Source organism: Muntiacus reevesi, chromosome 3 (assembly GCF_963930625.1).
Source record: "Muntiacus reevesi chromosome 3, mMunRee1.1, whole genome shotgun sequence".
Classification (NCBI taxonomy): domain Eukaryota; kingdom Metazoa; phylum Chordata; class Mammalia; order Artiodactyla; family Cervidae; genus Muntiacus; species Muntiacus reevesi.
In genome coordinates, this window is record NC_089251.1 from 41,668,068 (window position 1) to 41,685,458 (window position 17,391).

Consider the following 17,391-nt stretch of genomic DNA (forward strand, 5'->3'; position numbering starts at 1 on the left):
AAGAGCTCTGTGTTCTTGATTGTATTAGCTCCTTTCTACCATAACTAGAAAAGAAAAGACACTCAATTAAGCTCTTTTGGCCCAAAGCTTATTCCATGCCATTTGCATGTCTTCACTACTGGATTAACCTGATTTCTCACTTATAGACCATGTCAGGAAAATCAAATGAAAAGATGCCTAGGAATTGACAGAAAGCTTGCTCATGCTAAAGAAACAGGTATAATTTGATTAAATCCTGGGTTTCACATTGCTGCCTGCATGTTCTTTTGGAAGATGTATGACTATATAGCTTAGTCCTGGGAAGTAATAACTGTGAAATCTGGTTGTTGCCAAAGTAAATATCGCATGTATTCCTGTCAAAATAGTGTGTGTGCTTGCTGTGCCTCAGTGGGGACAATACTGCTATAGAGGCACTTGTGTTATTTTTTTCCCTAGTTTGAATACTATTTTTTCTAAATAGTACTCAAATGTGTCAATCCAAAAGATGTTTTCTAATGTGTCAAAGGCCCAATGATACTTACAACATCAGGAAACTGAAGTCACTATATTAAAGGCAGTGAATAGTGCAGGAGAAGATTCTTGAGAATGCATTTGACAGCAAGGACATAAAAACAGTAGATCCTAAAGGAAATCAACCCTGAACATTCATTTGAAGGACTGATGCTGAAGCTCCAATACTTTGGCCACCTGATGTGAAGAGCTGACTCATTAGAAGAGACCCTGATTCTGGGAAAGATTGAGGGCAAGAGGAAAAAGGGGCGACAGAGGATGAGATGGTTGGATGGCATCACTGACTCAATGGACATGAATTTGAGCAAACTCCAGGAGATAGTGAAGGACAGGGAAGCTTGGTGTGCTGTAGTTCATGGGGTGACAGAGTCACACACGACTTAGCGACTGAACAATAGCAACAACAACAAAGGCAGTGAGAGTCTTTTCCAGCCACCAGAGAGCAGGCAATGGACTCTGCAGGACTAGCCTTGACCCTTTGACTTCATCTCAGGTATGTAGATAGATGGATAGAAACATTCTTACACAGAAGATTGATACAGAGGTGGGAGGGAGGTATGGGATGAAGACTGTATTTTTTGGCCTTTCTTGCAGCTAGATGTGGCTAAGTCATGATATGTAAGCTATGTGATATGGATCCTCCAAGGACTTAAAGATGAATCTGCCGGGATGAACACCTTTCTTACCCTTTTGGGTTTCGTTACTTGTGTTGGAATGCTAGGGTGATGCAGAAATGAGTAAGGCATGGCCTCTCTCTTCAAGGCATTTATAATTAATCACACATTAAAGGTATAAAAACTACTGGAATGCAGAAGAAAAGATTCATTCTGAGTGAAGAGAATTCAGAAGGCTTCACAAAGAGAATACAATCTAAGCTGGCTCTTAAAGAATGAATTATAACAATAATGACAGATTTATTGAGGACTTACCTGAATTATGGGCTTCCCTGGTGGCTCAGCTGGTAAAGAATCTGCCTGCAATGTGGGAGACCTGGGTTTGATCCCAAGTTGGGAAGATCCCCTGGAGAAGGGAAAGGCTACCTGCTCCAGTATTCTGGCCTAGAGAATTCTATGGATTATATAGTCTACGGGGTCACAAAGAGTCAGACATGACTGAGCAACTTTCATTTACCTGAATTGGGTAGAGCATGAAATACTTTACAGACATTGTCTATTGATAACCAGTTCTGTATAACAGTTCTGTGAGATAAGTACTATGATTATCCTTTCTACAGATGAAGGAACTGAGGAGTGAAGAGGTTAAATGACATGCCTGAGATGAGAGAGTTAGTAAGTGGCTGAGCCAAGGTCTAAACCTCACACCATCTGACAGTACTAAAACTCTACCCCAGCGCTTGGTTGCCTACAGCTGAAATGGATGAAGACAGAAAGAAAAGCAAATTGTCACAAAGTCCAACCGTGGTTGGTGCAGGCAATTCAATCTGAAGCAGTTCTTAGGTGGAATTTAGGCCAGTGTTTCTTAATGTATGTTAGCTTATTTGGCAGAATATCAGCCTTTTGAGATGTTCAGCAAAGGAAAAACAAAAGATTTACCTACACACTAACATATGAAGATTATAAGAAGGCCTATAGTAAAGAAAAATGCTTAATTTAATTTTATAAAAACTAGAATTCCTCAATCTTATTTGACCACAGAACATTTTTTTAAACTTTGCTTTATAAAAATTGTTGAATGTAAATTAAAGTGGAGGCTGTAAAGACATTTACCTACTCATCACCCAGCTTCAACAACTATCACTATTCTTCCTACTTATTTCATCTATGCCCACTTCCCCCCTCACTCTCTCTCTCTCTTTTCTTTTTTTGCTGAAGTATTTTAAAGGAAATTTCAGATAGTACGCTATTCTATCCTTAAATACCTTAGTGTATATCTCCAAAGAAAAGGAAGAGATTTTCTTACATAAAGTGTCATTATCACGCCTAACAAGATTAAAATATTTTTGCTTAATATAACAATACTCAATTCACATGTCAATGTCCCTGATTACCTAAAAAAATTGAGTCCACCCCTTTTTAATAAAACCATTGGAGCTCTGTGTTTGTCATATTGATTCAGTTTTATAACCAAACACCAGAACCAAGCAAACACACATTAGAAAAATGTACAAATGGTTGATAGCTCTCTTCTAGGACACATTAGAGTTAAAACTCTCTTAAAAATTCAGCCTGAAAAGCACAGGACAGAGGACATTTAGTTCTCTATCCTCAAGACATCTCTTGGCTAGACAAGTGACTGATAACCAGGTTATATCACTTTTTCCTTCTCTCGCTTGACTTGCCAAATAGAAAGAAAATAGAATTCTTTTAGTGTCTCATGAATACGTATGCTGAGGAACACATTTTGGGAAATCTCGATTTAGACAAAATAACCAGTTGAAAGAAGGGACTGTTTTGGTATTTAATCGAAAAAGCAAGAGAGTTCCAGAAAAACATCTATTTCTGCTTTATTGACTATGCCAAAGTCTTTGACTGTATGGATCACAGTAAACTGTGGAAAATTCTGAAAGAGATGGGAATGCCAGACCACTTGATCTGCCTCTTGAGAAACCTGCATGCAGGTCAGGAAGCAACAGCTAGAACTGAACATGGAACAACAGACTGGTTGCAAATAGGAAAAGGAGTACATCAAGGCTGTATATTGTCACCGTGCTTATTTAACTTAAATGCAGAGCACATCATGAGAAATACTGGGCTGGATGAAGCACAAGCTGGAATCAAGATTGCTGGGAGAAACATCTATAACCTCAGATATGCAGGTGACACCACCCTTATGGCAGAAAGTGAAGAAGAATTAAAGAGCCTCTTGATGAAAGTGAAAGAGGAGAGTGAAAAAGTTGACTTAAAGCTCAACATTCAGAAAACTAAAATCATGGCATCCAGTCCCATCACTTCATGGCAAATAGATGGGGAAACAGTGGAAACAGTGGCTGACTTTTCTGGGGGGCTCCAAAATCACTGCAGATAGTGATTGAAGCAATGAAATTAAAAGATGCTTACTCCTTGGAAGGAAAGTTATGACCAACCTAGACAGCGTATTAAAAAGCAGAGACATTACTTTGTCAACAAAAATCCGTCTATGTCAAGGCTGTGGTTTTTCCAGTAGTCATGTATGGATGTGAGAGATGGATTGTAAAGAAAGCTGAACATAGAAGAATTGATGCTTTTGAACTGTGGTGTTGGAGACTCTTGAGAGTCCCTTGGACTGCAAGGAGATTCAACCAGTCCATCCTAAAGGAAATCAGTCCTGGGTGTTCATTGGAGGGACTGATGTCGAAGCTGAAACTCCAATACTTTGGCCACCTGATGCAAAGAGCTGACTCATTTGAAAAGACCCTGATGCTGGGAAAGATTGAGGGCAGGAGGAGAAGGGGACGACAGAGGATGAGGTGGTTGGATGGCACCACCGACTCGATGGACATGAGTTTGGGTAAACTTCAGGAGTTGGTGATGGACAGGGAGGCCTGGCGTGCTGTGGTTCATGGGGTCGCAAAGAGTCAGACACGACTGAGTGACTGAACTGAACTGAACTGAGCAATAGGTTTGGACTCATTATGTAGATTTCTCTCTCTCTCTCTCTCTTTTTTTTTTTAAAGATTTATGTTTTTATTTTTTTTGGATGTGGTGGGTCTTCGTTGCTGCTTGGGAACTTTCTCCACTCATGGTGAGTGGGGGCTTTTTGTTGCAGTGTGCAGGCTTCTCATTGTGGTGGCTCCTCTTGTTGCGGAGGGTTCAAGGCACTCAGGGTCAGTCACTGCACATGGGCTCAGTTGCCCCACTGCATGTGGGATCTTCCTGGACCAGGGCTTAAACCAGTGGCAGACTCTCCACCCCTGGACCACCAGGGAAGCCCCCAATTTTTCTTTATTGAAGTCATCACTTTCTAAAATAATGCCACTTGCAGCAACATGGATGAACCTAGAGATTGTCATACTGAGTGAAGCAAGGCAGACAGAGGAGAAATATTGTATATGTTATTCTTTATATGCAGAATCGAAAAAGAAATGATGCAAATGAACATATTTACAAAACAAAAACAGACTCACAAACTTAGAGAATGAGCCGATGGTTGCCGGTGGGGCGGGGGGTGCGGTGGATAGGGGTTTGGGGGTGAAGAATGGGGGGAAGGGATAGTTAGGGAGCTTGGGATCAACACATACACACTGCTGAATTTAAAATGGATAAGCAACAAGGTCCTACTGTATAACATAGGGAACTCTGCTCAATATTATGTGGCAGCCTGGATGGGAGGGGAGTTTGGGGGAGAATAGATAATATGTATATTTATGGTTCAGTCCCTTTGCCATCTACCTGAAACTATCACAACATTGTTAATTGGCTATACTCAAATATTAAAAAAAAAGTTAAAAAAAAAAAAAAGTCATTCTATTCTAAAAGGGAGGGTTTAGTAATTAGTCCTGGTTGTGACTTCTAGTTGTATAGGTGATATTAACACACACACACATACAACACACATGCAAAACACTGCAAATCTTAAAACAGAGAAGCATGGCTGCCAAGTTAAAATCAGGTCAAAATCACCTGAGGCAAGTGACTAGGTTATTCAAGATCTGTTTGAAGGAGATGCATCTAAAAGGGAGATTTTCAGTATGGATATGGAAAGAGAGGTTTGCAGTATGGGTATGGAAAGGGATAGAATGGTAAAAACATACAGCACAATAGCAATTTAGTTTCCTGTCCATGATAGGAGCTGAAATAAACACCTCATACTAGTATACTACCAGTGATATCTTCCAAAGCAAAGAACAGAAGAAGTGATTTCATTAATTGCTGCTTCAATGGCTGGCTAAATATTTATATACCCCACATGCACTGTACTCAAAATTTATACTAGCAAAGCAGCCTGCAGCAAGCAAAATATTGATTGAGTCATAAAAACTCAAGATTACTAACCTGAATATCTTCTTGCTTTGTATAAAACTAATTGCTCGGCCAGGGAACGCAATTTCTGAGACAATTACCAGGAATGGGGGCTTTAATGACTTTGTCTTAATGTTTTGCATAAGTAAATAGTAGTTGCCTGATTCAGGACCCTGAGTGAGTTTCCTTCCACTGTTCAGAGTTAATGAAATGCATTTCTCACCAGGAGCCCAGGTGATTCTTTACCTGAAGTCAGACCCGTGTACATCCCAAACTTGAAATTTCTTTGTGTTTCTGAAGCAGTTCCCATCGTCAGGTCATCCTCAGTGTCCGATGCTACATTATCAACTGTCAAATTGTGTGAAGGAAAGCAAGCAGAAATGTAAGTCATCAAACAGTGAAATGTATCTCTATTACCAAAGCCCCAGGTAGTCACTTGCTGGGTCTGACACTGCAAACAAACTGCAAACCAGTTGGCTTCGGGACTGGTAGGAAGCGTCAGGTCAGGGGAGACTAAGCACTCTTATGATGTGCTTCCTGTCGGGAGCCTGGCAACCCTTTCCTCACTTATCTCAGGACATAACCAGGCATGGCCTCGTTAATTGCTATAGGACAGGATGGACAAGAAGGAGTCAGGGTCTAGAAGCAAATCTCCTCCTGGAGTAGACATACCCCGGGGAGACACAGCCAGCCAAAGCAGTGAGGGTAGAGTTTAGCCTCCAGAGGGTATGGTGACAGGCAAACTTCGGTAGTGCCAGCAAGACGTCTGCAACAGGCAGCTCCATGCAGGAGAGTGGAGGTGTCCAGACAGACAGGCAAAGTATGATGACTGATAATCCTGGAGTTGGTGGTAGTCAGAAATCCAGGAAGATGGTCAGTTTCACTGGGGCTGTAGGTCAGTGGAGCCAGGACTCCAGCACAGATTTAGGGAGAATTTATAGGCAGGTAGAGCTTGAGATTGATCCAAACAGCATGGAAGCCCAATGTTTTAGTTAAGGTATAGCTGGATATAGCTGTTGTAACAAAGAGACCCACTCAACATAACACACATAACATAGACCCCCCATACCTAACGTAGCTCCCATGATAGAATTTTATTCCTCTCTCAAGCAACACTGAGAAACAGGAAGAGTACTACAGCTCCACAAGGTTGTCTAAAAACCCATACTCTGCTCCCAGCTCTCTTCACTGGTCTGAAGTTGCTGCTCCAGCTCTCCTTGCCCATTGGTACAGCTGGTTTACCAGCACCATGTTGGGGTCCAGCCCATAGGCGGGGTGAAGGAGAACAGGGAGGAAAGTTTATTTGGAATTCAACAGGCAGAAGCTGTATATCTTACTTCTACTCATTGGCCAAACCTAGTCATGAGGCTACTCCCAGTTGTCAGAAGCACTGGGAAAGGTACCCTTTACCTAATACGGTCGTGAAAGTTAAAGTGTTAGTCACTCAGTCATGTCTGATTCTTTGCAACCCCATGGACTGTAGCCTGCCAGGCTCCTCTGTCCATGGGATTCTCCAGGCAAGAATACTGGTGTGGGTTGCCATGCCCTTCTCCACTGGATCTTCCCAACCCAGGGATCAAACTTGGGTCTCTCACACTGCCAGGAGATTTTTTTTTAACCATCTGAGCCACCAGGGTGTGTCCAGCTAAATTTCACACTCTGATCAACACAGCAAACCTCTCTCAATGCTGAACACCAGACAATTTGTCTCCAGCTCTTCCTATTTCCCCAGTTGTGTACTAGATTGGTGTGGAGCCTGAATTGGGCTAGACCCTGACTGGGGCCAAGTCAGGCAGGTGGCCCTGGCCGTGAGGAAAGAAGGGCCACTGAACAAAGGAAGCAAGTAGGCAGACAGTGTGTGCTTTGTCAACAGTGTCACCCACAGTGAGAAAGCTCAGTGAATGTGACCCAAGGGCACACATGACGTTCTTGGACAACTAAGTAGGTACTGAGACCTTGGCACATCCTTGTTTGCAGGTCACAGCCCCTTAAGACAGAAGGGTGCCTTCCACCTCCACATTCCTTTCTTTCCTCACTCTCTGCACCCACAAATACCCAAATAGTCCAGATGCTTGTGAGTGAAATGGCAAGATCCTCTTTTACCCACTTCCCCAATTCAACTCCCCAGAATTCACCACTGTTAACCATTTGATCCTTCTTGACTCTTCTTCATGTGTTTATAAACACAAACACAGAGAAAAATACAGTGGTTCCTTTTCGCATAGGTGGGATTGTGACACACATGTGTTTTATTTCTTCACTTAATAATATATCATCAAGAATTCTCTGGTGGTCCATTATTAAGACTTGGCACTTTTACTGTCAAAGGCCTAGGTTCTATCCGTGGTTGGGGGTCATAACCACCTTCTTGGCTGGGTGCTACTGTCTTCCCCTCTTAAAAATGACAGTGATGGGGAGTTTAAGTGACTTGCTCTTACATAGTTGGTGAGAAGCCAAACTAGGATTGAAATTCCGACCTCAGTCTTTGTGAGCATCCTTTGCTATTACATTTCTGCTATGGACATCCTTGTGCGTCTTGTCTTGTAGTTCTTCCACAGGGAAACTTGTCAGCAGTTGCACCAGAAATGCTTAACTTTTGCATCACCACCTCTTAGACGCCCCTGGAAACTGAAGCAGTCTTCCTGATTCCTGGAATGCTGGTTGTCTCATAGGGCACATGGCTTCAGCTGCTCCAGTTGACTTGTGCTGGGAAGGGGCCCTCAACTCCATTCCAGTCGCTATATATGCCCTAGCTCCAGCCCCTAGGCTATCTTCCTCTCTACCTCCAAACACGTCCTCTTAAACACTAGTAGGTCTGGCCCAGCATCTGTCACCATGCTCAGATAAGCAGGCCCCACCTGGTACCTTCTGACTAAAAGTTTACAGCCACGAATGATGTAGATTTTCCCTCCCTTCTGCTGCTACAGCAAATAGGAAGTCTTTGAGGGGTCAGCATCCAGCATCCACCTTTCCTCCTCAGTCTCCCTGTTAGGCAGGAGCAGGCAGCAAGGCCTGATACTAGGGAGACCTTTGCCCCCCTTCTGGGCCATCACTATGGAAACAGATGTTCTTCAGGGGCTATATCCCTCTCCTGTCTATTTCCCTTCACCTTCTGGGGGCTCTATCCCTCTCACTTCCCTCTTGCCTATCTTCCTATCATTAAAACCTTCTCTTGCATATGTGAAAATGTGGGTCCCAAGCCCATGGTCTTCAGTCTTCCCCCATAGAGAACAGGACTTCGACGCAAGGGTGAACTGCTCTGAGGGTGATGGACCTGGACACGGATGTTGGTGTCTGCTGCCAATGGGGTAGGGGGAACGTCTCCATCAGATGTTTGAAGCTGGTGGCTCTGATTCTGGATCTTTAGAAACTAAAGGCTCTGCCAGGCACAGAGTGAGTGGCTCTGAGGTATTAGGACAAAAGGCCCCCAAACCTATACTCCCCACCTCCCCCTGCCCTCAGTTCTCCCTGGTGTGGCTGCATCTCTGGACCCTGCTTGTGGTCACGCCCTTGATGAAACTGGTCCCCCTCATCTGTCAGGCTACAGCCTTCATTTTCTGACCTGGCTGCCTTGTCATTTAGTTGCTAAATCATGTCCAACTCTTTGCGACCCCCTGAACTGCAGCACGCAAGGCTTCCCTATCCTTCGCCATCTCCCAGAGCTTGCTCACACTCATGTCCATTGAATTGCCCCTCCAATACGAGGGCAGATAAAGCAAGTAAAACTCAGGAGTTGCCATGACACCGGCCACGGAGATGCCACGGTCTCAGGGTAAGTCTCATGGTCTGAGGGTGGTTTCCTACAGGCCTGCTGACCTCACCCTCATTCCACCCCAGATCCTCTGAGTATGAGTCTCTGGGGTGCCGCCCACAATGTGTTTTAAGAAGTCCCCCGGCCCCCAGGGAAGTCTGATGAATGCTCAAGTGTGAGAACCGTTCTTCTGTGTGTGGCTCTTCATTCTCTCTCCTGGACAGAAAGAGTGTCCACTTTCCTCACAAGACTAAGGGTTTTCTGTGGTTTGTCATTTGAAGCAAGGTGGTCAACCCCTGTTAGCCTATACTCAATCTGTTCTGGGCCATGAACCAAACATTTCTATCCTTTGTTTGGAGAAGCCAGGTGTCTGCCCAAGAAAAGAAGGAAGTGTTGCCCCTCTTGGGTACTATTGTTTCATGAGGCCAAGAAAACTAACAGTGGAGTCTCAGGATTTGGGGAGAGGAAGAATTTGAGGGAGGCAGCAGTTTTCCGGGTTTTCTGGAAACTGGCATGTTGAGCGGGTCCCCTTGTTGCAGTAAGGGGGACTACACTTCTTAATTCTTCACGTACCACTCATGCTGAAGTCAGATTTCTAGTAACCACAGTCTCCTAGAATTCAGACAGGGCTGGAGTAGGAGCCAGGATCATGAGGGCCCTTGAAAGCTATTTGTAAAAGCTGGTCTTTATCCTCAGAATGATGGAGGAGCTTCCAGGCATGGGAACGGCATGCTCAGATCTGAATGTAGGGGACAGCTCTGGCTCCCTTGCAAAGAACAGATTGGAGTGTGGCAGGATAGGGTCAGAAGAGTGAATGTTCAGAAACCAGTCAGGGACACAGGTGAGGCGGAACGGCAGCTTGACTCAGGGTATTGGCTGGGGAGATGGTCAGATTCTCGAGATAATGTATACAGAGGAAGGCGAGGGGGACAGAAAGAACACACTTACATACCATGTACTCTGTGTGAGTCACTTGACTTTTAAAGCTTATAGCATCAACCTTATGTGATTTGTACTATTAGGTGAAAGTTTGAAAATTCAGTTGCTAAGTCATGTCCGACTCTGCGACCCCATGGACTGTAGCCAGCCAGGTTCCTCTGTCTATGAGATTTCCCAGGCAAGAATACTAGAGTGGGTTGTCATTTTTTCTCCGGGGGATCTTCCCAACCCAGGGATTGGACCAGTGTCTCCTGCATTGCAGGTGACTCCTTTACTGCTGAGCCACCAGGGGCGCCCCAAGAGTATCAATAGCATTTCATACATTTATTAACTAACCCAATTTGATGTGATGTGCTTACCTAGAGAAACTGCTAAGTACTATTATAATCCTCATCTTTTTTTTTAGATTCTTTTTTTAAAATTAATTTTTTTTTATTGGAGGATAATTGCTTTACAGAATTTTGTTGTTTTCTGTCAAACCTCAATATGAATCAGCCATCAGTTCAGTTCAGTTCAATCACTCAGTTGTATCTGACTGTTTGCTACCCCATGAACTGCAGCATGCCAGGCCTTCCTGTCCATCACCAACTCCCTGTCCATCACCAACTCCCGGAGTTTACCCAAACTCATGTCCATTGAGTTGGTGATGCCATCTAACCATCTCATCCTCTGTCGTCCCCTTCTCCTCCTGCCTTCAATCTTTCCCAACATCAGGGTCTTTTCAAATGAGTCAGCTCTTTGCATCAAGTGACCAAAGTATTGGAGTTTCAGTTTCAACATCAGTCCTTCCAATGAACACCCAGGACTGATCTCCTATAGGAGGGACTGGTTGGATCTCCTTGCAGTCCAAGGGATTCTCAAGAGTCTTCTCCAACACCACAGTTCAAAAGAATCAATTCTTCTGCGTTCAGTTTTCTTTATAGTCCATCTCTCACACCCATACATGACTACTGGGAAAACCACAGCCTTGACATAGCCAGACCTTTGTTGACAAAGTAATGCCTCTGCTTTTTTTTTTTTCGCTTATAATTTCAATTCTTTGTCTCTGCTTTTTAATATGCTGTCTAGGTTGGTCATAACTTTCCTTCCAAGGAGTAAGCGTCTTTTAATTTCATGGCTTCAATCGCCATCTGCAGTGATTTTGGAGCCCAGAAAAGTAAAGTCAGTCACTGTTTCCACTGTTTCCCCATCTATTTGCCATGAAGTGATGGGACCGGATGCCATGATCTTAGTTTTCTGAATGTTGAGCTTTCAGCCAACTTGTTCACTCTCCTCTTTCACTTTCATCAAGAGGCTCTTTAGTTCTTCTTCACTTTCTGCCATAAGGGTGGTGTCCTCTGCATATCTGAGGTTATTGATATTTCTCCCAGCAATCCTGATTCCAGCTTGTGCTTCAATCAGCCATAGGTAAACATATATCCCCTCCCTTTTGAAACTCCCTCCCATCTCCCTCCCCATCCCACCCCTCTAGGTTGATAAAGAGCACCTACCTGTATAATCCTCATCTTATAGATACACAAACTGAGGCACAGAGAAGCGAAATAACATGCTCAGAGAGTTTCTGATTGCATGAAGATACTAGCGGGGGTGGGGGGTGGGGTGGGGAGACGGGGGAGGAAAGAGTAAAGAGAGGCACTTGACTTTCTGACATGAACACTGTTAGATATTCATACCATTTCCTAAAACGGGGAACCTGGCGGGAGAAGCAAGCTTTTTAGGGGGAAGATCACGAGCTCTCCCTTGGACTTGGGTTGGAGAGATAGAGCTCTCCAGCCTTATCTCCTTAATGTTCTCTTTTTACAGAAGACACTGTGGTGCAACCTAAGCATTTTTATCAGAAAGGTCATGATGAAAAAAATTCAGGTATTGGGAGGGGGTGAGACCCGGTGATGTGGATTACTTTTAAGGCTCTTGGGCTAAGTCTATCTTTGAGATTCTGATCCCTAAGTCATGAAAGGTAAAACCTCTATTTTTTCATTAGTTGCCTTTACCTCAGAGCATTTAACTCTCTCTCTTTCTCTTTTTTTTTTTTTTAATGTAAAGCTGCTTCTTTAGAGAAGGATTCCTCACCCAAGAGATGAGCATGAATCAGGAAATATGTGTTTAGGCAGTTTCTAAAGATCTGTAGTTTAAGCCAAGAGACCAGAAAGGTTTCTGTCTCCTAGGTAAACAGCAATTAAATGGTATATTAAAATGTATATTACATACCCAATTGGTGCATGGAGTAATTATGTATTTTAGGAATATTTTAAAACACGTGTTCTGCCTCCCTCAGCACTGTTTCAATCCATCAAGTAACTGTATACTTAGAACATGTGTTCTGCATAGTAAGAGTCATTTTATAAACCTCTCATTAAAGGGAACCAAACGAAAAGGCATCAGCTGCAGCCCATTTTTCAGAAGTGTTTATGCCAACCAAATGTAGACAAAGGAAAACAAAACCGTAGAGGCAAGTCATGGACCACGGAACTTCTGTCACTGTAGAGACTCAGCAGAGATCCTGGGCCGGGAAGAGCAGAGGTCAGGACTCACTGGAGCACCTTCTGAAGTGAGGCTAGAAGACGTTGATAAAGAAAACCAGGGGAAGTGTTAGAGCCCAAGCACAGGTTTTTTCCCCCAAGGGGAAACTTCACACTCCCCTGAAGAGAATGAAAAGCAGGTATTCTCCTGGCTGGTTGGCAACTGAGACGAGTGGGCCAAGGTCCAACTCTGTGGGGTGTGCTGTGTTTGCCAAGACGCTGGAGCTGGCCAGGTGAGCTGGGCACCCGGGTAGGTGAAGGTGGGAGGTCACAACAGGAGAAGGAGTGGCAGGAGCCCCCTCTGAAACCCGTGGCCCAGGGTCAGTGGGATGCCCACACCGGCCATGGCCTCACCACCGCCCTCAAGGACACACCAGCACGCAGAGCACTTTCCTTTCCTGGTATTTCAGTCCCTGCTTAGTATTTGTAAAGTGCTGTTTGCTTGTTAACTCTTTCCAGCTGTAAGGGAGCAAGGGTGTACTGAACATGCCTTTTTCCTAGTCTGAAAGCTATTAAATAGAAGGCACAAGGGCTTCTTCTAACTCAGTGGATTTGGTGGTTAAGGGAAGTTATGAACTCTCTGAGCCAAGGTGGCATCAACTATAACTGAAAGGCCAGAAGAGCTGTTACCCAGGAGGGGAGAAGAGCTTAGGAACTTGGGATCCCACATGGAAGGACTAGTGCGGGTGGAAATAAACACGGAAAACTAGGTACATCAGTCAAAGAAGAGAGAGATCACAAAGAGGGTGGCAGTGGTGGGAGGGGGTGCGGGGAGGAGTCAAAGAAAAGTACTGGAGTGGCAAAAAAATTTGTTCAGCCTTTTCCAGCTTATGGGAAAACCCAAACGAACTTTTTGGCCAACCCAATAATAATAGGAGGGAAATTTTAAAAAGCAAAAGGGAGAAATGGAAAAGTAAAACCTTCAAAGGAAAAGTCAGGCCATGTCAAAATATAGGCTTTTATGTGTGTTTGTGTGTGAAGTCGCTTCAGTCACATAAGACTTTGTGACCCTATGGACAGTCGCCCCCCAGGCTCCTCTGTCCATGGGATTCTCCAGGTAAGAATAATGGAATGCATTGCCATGCCCTCCTCCAGGGGATCTTCCCAACCCAGGGATCGAAACCGTGTTTCTCACATCTCCTGCACTGGCAGGAGAGTTCTTTACCACTAGTGTCACCTGAGAAACCCATGGGCTTTCATGGGATTGATCAATGATTTGCTTGTTTTAGGGCTTTCCTTGTGGCTCAGATGGTACAGAATCCGCCTGCAGTGCGGGGGACGTGTGTTTGATCCCTGGGTTGGGAACCCCTGGAGGGCATGGCAACCCACTCCAGTACTCTTGCCTGGAGAATCCGCAGGGACAGAGGAGCCTGGCAGGCTACAGTCCATGGGGTAGCAAAGAGTTGGACACGATTAATCACACAGCACTTTGCATGTTTTAAGTTCGCTAGAGGTAGAGACAACATTTTTTTTCTCCATGTAAAAAGAGAATTCCCTCTGCCAGAGAAGATGGCAGCATCCCTCTTGTTTTAATTGTGATATTATAACAGCTCACAGCAGTGGTTATTATCTGTGAACTGGGGAATCCTTTTGACATTATTTTTGGACCCAGTCCTAATCAGTTTTAAAGTATGACACATTCTTCTAATGTTTAATGTCTAAAGTCATTGATGCTACTGGATGAGGAAGGAAATGAGCTGCATGAAATGCCTGAGTGGGTCTTGGCAAGGTATTCCTTGAAGTCTTAAGAAATAACTGTGTCCTCAGAACCTGCAGCAGGTAAGGCTGCTAAATGGCCTTGGACTTTGCAACGAGCCACATATTCATTACCATTCATGTTGTCGCTGCATTGGATAAGGGAGTGCTGACCCCATTTCATCATCTAATAGCCCTCATCTACTGAGCACATACTATGTACAAGCATTGCCATGGATGTGTCACATTCATCCTGCCAGATTCTGACAGCATCTGGACAAGGTAGAACTTTATCGGCTTCACTCCACAACATGGGAAATCTATCATGATCTTGGCCCCGTAAATGACTGCGCTTCAGTGCTGCCTGTTTAGCTACCCAGAGGTGGTGTCTTTGCTGAATGCTGTTTTAGGTGCTCATTCTTTACAGGACCAGCTTGTCATCTATCCAGACTGAATTTCTGGCACGGTGTAAGTGGGTCTGCAGGGTGGTGGCCTAAAGGAGATCAAAGGAGCCCTAGGGCGTCAGATCCAGGACAACCCACTCCCCAGGGTCCACTTGGTCATCTGCCACATGACAGAACATGCTAGGTGCTACAGGGGTCATGAGAGAAGCCTTACGTCCAAGGAGCTTCTGGCTTGTTCAGGACGTGAGTCGCGAAAAATCGGTCCATCAATCCACCATAGTTTTTTTGTTTTGTTTTCTGGCCTCCCGGTATGCTGGAATCTTAGGTCCTCAACCAGAAATCAAACCTGTGCCCCCTGCATTGGAAGTGCAGAGTCTTACCCACTGGACAGTCAGGCAAGTCCAAATCTACCACTGATTTTTGAGCATTTATTCAACTCTGTGCTGGATAAGACCTGATCTAGGCCCTGGAATAGAGCAGTGAGCAAACCACTTTTAGCAAAACAGACAAAAATCCCTGCCCTCCTGGAGCTTATAGTCTAATGGGGCCAATAGAAAAATAATTGAAATGTAGAGCTTGTTAGACAGCAAGAAGGAAAAGAGCACTATAAAGAGGGAAAGAGCCTGGAAATTTTTTTTTCAAACTTCTTATTTTGTATTGGGGTGTAGTTGATTAACAATGTTGTGGTAGTTTTAGGTGAACAGTGAAGGGACTGAGACATTTATATATACATATATATATACTATATGTGCATCCATTCTCCCTAAAACCTTCCTCCCATCCAGACTGGCAGGCAACATTGAGCAGAGTTCCATGTGCTATACAACAAGTCTTTGCCGGTTATCCATTTTAAGCATAGTAGTGTGCACATGACCTTCCCAAAGTCCTTAACTGTCTCTTTCCCCTGGCAACCATACGTTTTCCTGTCTGTGAGTCTCTTTCTGTTTTGTAAGTAAGTTCATTTGTATCATGTCTTTTTAGATTCCACATATAAGGCATGTCATATGACATTTCTCCTTCTCTGTCTGACTTACTTCACTCAGTATGACACCCCGTAGGTCCATCCCTGTTGTCGCGGGTGGCGTTATTTCATTGTTTTTAATGGAGCCTTGGAATTGACAGAGGGTTTTGCACTTTTAAACAGTGTGGTCTGGAAAGGACTCGGTGAAGACGTGACAACTGAGTAGAGACTGGAAGGAAGCAAGGTCACGAGCTGGGGGAAGGGATCCAGGTGGAGGGAATGGAAACTGCAGAGACACTGGGATGGGACAGTGCCATGTGGAGCTGGAGCAGAGGACACAACGGAGAGGGCGACAGAGTGGGAACGGGGTTCCAGGAGGAAAGGAGGCAAGGGACGGGGCTAGAGGAGGGAGGAGGGCTTTCTAGACCATTTTGTAAGAACTGTGGGCTTCCCTGCTGGCTCAGACAGTAAATACTCTGCCTGCAATGTGGGAGACCTGGGTTCGATCCCTGGGTTGGGAAGATCCCCTGGAGAAGGGAACAGCTATCCACTGCAGTATTCTTGCCTGGAGAATTCCATTCACAGAGGAGCCTAGCAGTCTTCAGTCCTCGGGTCGCAAAGAGTTGGACACGACAGAGCAACTTTCACTTCACTTAAGAACTGTGGTAAGAATCACCAAGAAGAAACTGAAAGCTTCTGAGTGGAAGAGGAAAAGATTCTAATTTTTTAATCAGCTCAGTGTGTTGAAAACAGCATGTATAGTTCTTAGCAGAGAAAAGACTAGTGCCAAAAGACCTGTTAGGAAGCTTCCAGATTTCCAGTCCTCCTTCCCCTTTTCCCCACCATTTAACTCATCACTCAAGTTTAATGGTTCTGCCTCCATTTCGGTTTTGCCACTCTCTCTCTGCTACTGACCTCTTGCAGAACCTCGTCGTCCTTCAGTGGGAGTGATGCCAAGGATCTCCTTGCTGCTAATCTCTTACCCACCAAGCCTTCCTCCACATCGCTGCCAGTGGAATTGCCTCAAAAGTGCAGATCTGATACCATCATTTTTCAGGACAGTTTTAATGTGCCAGATGCTGGGGAGATTGAAACATGATAAAGGGATGACCTTTGCTCCTGAGGAACTCACAGTCAAGTGAGACACAGGCAAGAGCAGCGACCTGCAGCACCAGCTGACATGTACCACCTCAGAGCAGGGCACCAGCCTCTGCTAATCACAAGGGGGGTGTAAAGTAGTCCTTAGGAAACAGAACAACATGACACCATGCCTGGGCAGTCACGGATGAGAAAAAATTCTCCTCTGGAAAAGAAAAGAGCACTTGAGGCTCAGAGAATCACCGGGTCCATTCATTTCAGTCCAGGAAGGAAGACATGCGGACCCTGCTGGCACACTAGATGGGACTCCATCTCTCAGCAGTGGACTCACATTAGCCCAACTCATACTGACTGATATAAACATTTCAATTTGAATTTTTAAAAAAAGTATAGTTTTTTTTTTTAACAGCAGTTTTAGATTTGGAGCAAAATTGAATAGAAGGTATAGAGAGTTCTTGTATACCTTCTGAGTCCATTATACATACTGCCTCCTCTATATAAAAATCCTGCAACAGAGTGATGCATTTGTCATAATCTTTGAACACATACTGACAAATCATAATCACTCAAAGTAGCCCCTAATTTACCCTAGGGTTCACTCTTGGTATTCTACATT